Source organism: Perca fluviatilis, chromosome 24 (genome assembly GCF_010015445.1).
Source record: "Perca fluviatilis chromosome 24, GENO_Pfluv_1.0, whole genome shotgun sequence".
Lineage (NCBI taxonomy): Eukaryota > Metazoa > Chordata > Actinopteri > Perciformes > Percidae > Perca > Perca fluviatilis.
This window is the reverse complement of record NC_053135.1, coordinates 15,194,926-15,201,774: the sequence shown is the minus strand read 5'-3', so window position 1 is coordinate 15,201,774 and position 6,849 is coordinate 15,194,926. Positions and strand designations below refer to the sequence as shown.

Here is a 6,849-nt window from a genome sequence, read left to right as displayed (position 1 = left end):
TGCAGTCCATGGCAAAGTCCTTCCTTCCTGGACTGGTTTTAATACAGTGATCCGTGGAGATCCAATTCCACCACCAACCAACATTGAGTACCTTCCAGTGATTGATGCAAGTCCTACAGAATTAGGAACTGTAAAAACCATCCTTAAAAGGTCAACAGAAATTGCAGACAGACTCCAACTTCAGGAGATAGTTCTAGTCTTTGACCAAGCCATCAATGCCAAAGCTCAGGAGATACGGTGGAAGAGTGAAACATATGAGGAAAGACTTACAATTAGAATGGGGGAGTTTCACACATGTATGGCTTTCCTGTCCTGTATTGACGCGCGATTTGGAGATGCTGGCTTACAAGACATTCTGATTGAGGCTGACGTTATTGCTGCTGGGTCTGTTGGAGGAGTTATAACAGGTCACCAATATACGAAGCATTCAGCCACAAGTTGATGTGTGAGGCACTACACAGGTTACGCTGGCAAGCCTACCTTGAAACCCTTTCTCAAGACTGCCGTGAAGCTGCTTTAAAAAGTTGCTGCTGACCTCCAAAGTGCCTTTCCTGAAGAAATAGGTCAAGTAATTAGTGACTCAGAGGTGTTCAACACAATCCTTGAAGGCTATGACAAATTCAACAAACAACAAGAAAGCAAGACATACCAGTTTTGGAGTTCCTACATTGAAATGGTAGAGGATCTTCTATCATTTGTGAGGGCCACACAAAGAGGCAAACTGGGGTCTGCATCTTTCCAGCATCCGGTTCATGCTGCCATGGTTCTTTTCCTACGACAGAATCAATTACAGTAGATACCTATCAGCATACTGGCAGGAGATGAACATTCTAAAGGAAACTCATCCAAGAATCTACACACAGGTACAATCAGGTGACTTTGTGGCACAGAGGCAGCAGACATATGCCTTTACAGGCACTGCATGTGACCAGGTAATAGAACAGACAGCAAACAGGGACTCAAAGACCAAAGGTGGGCTTACAGGTTTTCGTTGAACAAAGGTGCAGTCCACAGGTGGACACTGACACAGCACGAGAGCAGCCATCACAATGGAGGTCAAGGACATGGCTGGGCAGAACATGTCAACAAGACAGAGAACAGAATTGGATGAGAAAAGAAAGGAACAGGATGAAAAAGATGTTCAGAGCATTCTGTCAACCATACATCACATGATGAACCCATTTGATCAAACACTGGAAAAAGAGCATCTTTACCATGTTACATCAGGTCAGGTAGCATCAGAAGCCATCTCTGCAGATCTGCTGAATGCAAAAGAAATAGGTGAGAAGGCATTTGTTGAATTCTTTCAGCAACGTCTCAACACAGATGAGGTTGAATTTCATGCACCACTGAAGAAAATGAAACTCAAGACATTTAAGGACACAGCTACCTCAAGTGTCACCAAAGTGAGAGGCCGGGAGATAGCCCTAAAAGCAGATAGAGATCTCTTCGCAAGGCTTATTGTGGTTGGAACAGTGAGGAAGATAGACATAGGGGAAATGCTGGTCTATAGTCTAAGGCCCTTGCCAGGAGCAATTGCAAACATTGATGGCTCGATTGTAAAAACAGACAAAGCCAAATTAATGCACTTTCTAGAAGGGTCAGTAAATCCACCAGCCACAGTTGAAATCCCTGATGGCTCAACCTGGGTGTGTGATGCAATGGCACTGGTACAAGCCATGAAACCCCAAAATACATTTGGAAGATTTGCCAACAATCTACCTGATCAATGCAGCCAAAGCAAGTAAATCAAAAGTTGTGCATTTTGTCCCTGATACCTACAAACAGATGAGCATAAAGAACGCGGAACGAGACAGACGAGCTACAAAAGGATGTCAGGTGACTAAAATATATTCGGCTGACCAGAAAACACTGAAACAATGGTCCAAGTTCTTGTCTTGTGGTGACAACAAGGAGCAACTGCAACAGTTTTTCTTTGAGTTGTGGTCTAAGTCTAGGCTAGATCAAATTGAGGACATTACATTGGTAGTTGGACATGGCTCTGAGTGTCACATAATCAGAATAAACAACAGTGGCACAGACCTTGAGGTGTTACCACTGCCAGCATTGTCTACAATACAGGAGGAGGCAGACACTCGGCTGTTGCTTCACTGTGCGCATGCCTCACAGTACAGTACAAATATTGTGATCAACAGTCCTGACACTGATGTGTTTGTATTGGCCATTTCTTTCTGCAAGGAAATTGGAGCAAACGTCTACTTTCACACAGGTAAAGGAGAAAACAAATGCACCATACATGTACAGCAAATACAGAGCCACCTAGGTGATAAAATAACAGATGCTCTGATTGGACTTCACTGTTTCACTGGATGTGATACAGTAAGTGCTCTGTATGGCGTTGGTAAAGTGAAGGCAATTAAAACACTGCTTTCAAACGAAGACCATTGTGCCACAATGAGTAGGTTGGGAACAGCTTTTCAACTGCCAGCAGAGCTGTATGAAGCTACAGAAGCTTTTACCTGTGCACTCTATGACCTTAAAGACTGTAGGGATGTCAATTATGCAAGGTCTCAGCTGTTCAAGAGTGGAAAGTGCACAGACAGAAGTCTACCAGCAAACAGGGATGCCTTGCATAACCACACCCAGCGGGCAAATTACCAGGCAGCCATATACAGAAGGTCCCTGAAGAGTCAGCCTGATGTTCTACCACCAATGGCCCATGGTTGGAAGATTGAGGGAGACTTCTTTGGGATTGACTGGATGACACTTCCCCCAGCCCCTGTCGGCATCTTGGAGCTTGTGTACTGCTCCTGTAAAAAAACACAATGTGTCAAAGGGAGATGCACATGCAAATTGAATGAGCTCCCATGTACAGACATGTGTCTTTGAGTCGACTGTGAGAACATCCCAAATTAGGTATCAGTGTAGGAGTCTTTCTAGCAAGCGGAAAGAGAAATGTAAAATAAATTTAGTTTAATTGCTTTGTTGTTGTTTGATGATAAAATGTATAACATTAAGGATAACTATTGTAATGTAATGCTATTTAAACAATGGTATCTCTCCCATGACTAGCTATTAGGATATCTGCTGTTGATGTAAACCTATGTAATACAGGTTATCTCTTCCATGCCTAGCTAGTAACGTTAGGTTATCTGTAGTTGATGTAATCTTATGTAGCTAGCTAATAACGTTACATGTTATCTCTATTTGTTTGTTTTATTTGGATCCCCATTATCTTCCATAAACTAAAAGCTACTCTTCCTGGGGTCCATGACTAGCCATTAGGTGATGTAGCTAGTATATGTAAACTTATATGATAAATGTTATCTTTTCCACTTTAATCGGTCTAGTAATGGTCTTTCATATAATTCCCGGCTCTACAGCCTGATAGAATAACTGTGTTTACGTTAACGTTAACATGCACACTGCTAACATTACATCTAGCTAACATTACATCTAGCTAACGTTTACATGCTAACACGTTAGCTTTGTATCCCCTCAAAACAAATGTAACGTTACCTGTAAATACAAACATAAAACGGAATAACGTTATATGTTAGCGGTTTACAGAGTCCATGCACTAAGCTAACATTAACGTTATAAGACAGGTATAAACAGCATTATTTACCGGAGCCATTACACCTGGAATCTTGGATGCCGCTGTTAATGTTTCTCGACTTCGGATAGGATTCCTGCTGGAAAATGTTTGATTGTGTAGTTTTCGTTAGAGAAGATGTTATGGTGATTTCCTCAAGATTTTACACCATAGAAAATGCTCCCGCTGTTATGGCATGTGCTCATGGATGTAGCTAGCTAGCTAGAAAACCACATGTGCTTACGCTAGAGTCGTGTAGTACGGCACTTTATTTTGAACGACTATTATTGGCTGACTTTTGTCACGTGATGATAGAATTCGTTTTTTGATTGGTTAGATGTATAGTACTCCCTCGCGTTTGCCTAATCCGTTTATTTAACGTAAATATAGTTTTTAAAAAAATATGATCGACTTGACACTGCCAACAAACGGATACGTGTTCAGAAAAAAACTATTTAGTTTGTGTGATAAAAGCAGCTACTCTATCGCCGAGGATCGATCATTTCAAAAACTAAAGCAGATAGCAGCGTTCGGCCCACCACCTATATGGTAGATGTTTGCGATTGGTCGTGATGTGCAATCACCGCCTCTTTTATGTGAACGAGCGCGCCGCTGGATTGGGAAACCCTGGGTTGACTGAACTAGTTGATAACCACCGTCGTGACACAGGTTATGCGGGACCGCGGTTGTTAGGGTTAGTGAAGCCGGATAACTGAAAGAAATTCAGGGCATGTTGGGGGGAGCTAGAGGAGTGAGGATGTAAGTCTGTGGAAGGCTCTGGTGACTAGTTAAAAAAGTCAACTTGTATACAGCTGTATCTTTGTATCATTTAACAATTTTTGACTCACACGTCAATTTATTTTATTTTTTGTGAAAGTATTTTTTTTTCCTTTTTTCTTTAATTTTGGTTTTGTTAATTGTTTGTTTTGCCTGCAGGCCTTAATTGGGAAAGTAATAATAAAATCCCATCTTCTCAACATCATCTTTGACTCATTCTGAGTGTCTGCAACCTGCTCACGACTACTCCTCTACATCTACCTTCAACAATCTCTCTCTCAGCTCTTTATTTTCTCTGTGTGCTGAAAATAAATCTGGTGTTCCAACACAGCCATTGCTGTGTAAATGCAAAACAAAAGAAAGGTGTGTACGAGCCAAAGTAAAAATGTAAAATAGTAGACTTTGAACTGACCACAAAGCAGAGAGTGTTATGGTTTTGTATTTTGCTCTGTTTCCTGTTTTATTTTGACAGTCTGGTTTTCTGTCTTGTTGTGTCTTGTTTTACTTCCTGTCTTTTGGTTTCTCCACTCTTGTGATTGCCTGATGTTTTTCACCTGTTTCCCAGCCCTTGTGTCATCTGCCTCTTGTTACTTCGTTACCCTCTGTATTTAATCTTTGTGTTTCCGCCTGTCCAGTGTCAGATCATTGTGTTTTGTCTCCAGTTTGGATTTCAGTTTGTTTGTCTTCCAGGTTCGTGTTAGAGTTCCTGTGCTTTCTGTTTTACATGGACTTTATTTTTTGGATTTCTGTTTTGCCTGCTTGTTTCCAGGAATCCTTAGCGTTTTTGTTCATTTTTTGTGTTCTTATTAAATCATCAAAACTATCCTCAGGTCCACATTTCTCCAGCTTTCCATGACAGAGAGCAGATGAAAAGATAAATAGCATCACATAAATAAACCTGTATGGCAACATTGATGCGGTTTTCCAGTAATGGTTTGGCTTTGCCAAGAGCACAAGAAAGTCTCACAGTTTTCACGGTTGATGACTTTCCTTTCTGTTTGATTTATTGTCACTTGATAGTTAGTTGTAAAACCAAGGTGATCCTCAGTGGAGAACTACAATTAAACTATGAATAATTACCTACTTATTTGTCATGCATTACTTAATCATTCCCATGGTGAAACAAATGCCTGTGTATTAAATCTATGGCTGAGCAAAGGTCTTCCACTGTGTTTGAAGAATAGTAACAACACATTAACGAAGTCCTTACACAAAAAAAAATCATAACAAATATAGGATAATTCTCAAGCTCTGCCATTTTCATACAGGATTTAAGGTTATGAATGTGGTCCTGTGGTGTTAGTAGCACATTCGGTGTAAGTAACCCTTTATCTGTATTGTAATCAAACACATTCTACCCAAAAGACTAAACTACGGCTACTGTAAATAAGCATTTCCCATCTTGGCTATAACTTAAAATGTGAAATGTAATTCTTTGAGAAAAGACTAATTTTACTGATGTAAAACATTCATACAAAGACCAAGTGGGTAAAGGTTCAAAAACCTTCCAAAACATGACTTACTAGAAGGTGACTCACACAGCAATTAAACTATTTGCCAATAAAATTTTGTTTTAAACAAACTAGATTATCAACCCAATGCTGCATGGTGTAAAGTTACTGCAGATTTATTTAAAAGAGTCCTACATTTTGTAAAATTGTTTACTTTGTGTCTATTTCCTGGTTTTTCAGGTTATAAAAAAGTAGCCTCTGTTGCCAATGCCCTGTCACTCCATCCAGAGGGAGGAGTAATTCACAAACTATGCACAATTTACAATCACTGACAAAACACTTCCCTTAGTACCTGGAGTGGTGAGAAGTAACACCAGTCATCATGGAAAGAAAAATCCTTTGTTGGATATTTTTGTTTGGATATTTACATGCATCCTCTGGACAAAGTAACTATTCAAGTTCTATTTTTATGTCTTTGATTGTTTGTATTTTACATTCTAATATTGCTATTTGGTACAATATTGTATCACAGTAGACTGGAGACATTAGAAGTGTTCAGAAGATTTTTTAGGATTCAGTCTGTTTTTATATTCAAAGCTGTTACTGCCTACACTTCATCTCTCCTTTTAAAAAAATAAATTGTAGTTGGTTGAAAACAACGTAAACATAATTCCAACAGTGTAAATAAAGAACAACTATTGGTTAATTGCTTTGATTAATTTTCAATGTGGCATTTACTGCCTGAATGGTCCTCTGTTATGGATTTTGTAGGACAATAAACAAGCATAACAGAAATCCTGGCTGGCAGACGGCATCAGGTGCCACTGTCTGGCTTTTAAAAAGATAGTAAAAAAAAAAAAAAGGTTTAAAATGATTTGTGCTTTGTAGCAGTCTTAGTTACAAATAGACATAGACATTTAAATATTCTATTCAGGGATGGATTATCATGACCACAGGCCCTGGGCACAAAATAAGAATGGGCCTCCCTCCATTCCCTATACCCACACACACATGCACATGCAAGTAGTAGCCTACATGTCCACCAGTGTTGGGCAAGTTACTTCC

The 6,849-nt window shown here is 39.7% G+C and overlaps 1 long non-coding RNA gene across 2 annotated transcripts; it reads right to left on the bottom strand.

Moving 5' to 3' along the window:
* Nucleotides 1-1,033: 1,033 nt before the first annotated feature.
* On the bottom strand, nucleotides 1,034-3,776 carry LOC120554269. Of its 2 annotated transcripts, none has more exons than XR_005638339.1 (4): nucleotides 3,590-3,776; nucleotides 2,620-2,771; nucleotides 1,215-1,262; nucleotides 1,034-1,068 (listed from the first exon to the last, which is right to left on the bottom strand). It is a non-coding gene; the product is annotated as an uncharacterized LOC120554269 (long non-coding RNA). The 2 variants fall into 2 exon arrangements; XR_005638340.1 differs by having other exon boundaries at nucleotides 1,215-1,259.
* Nucleotides 3,777-6,849: the final 3,073 nt, after the last annotated feature.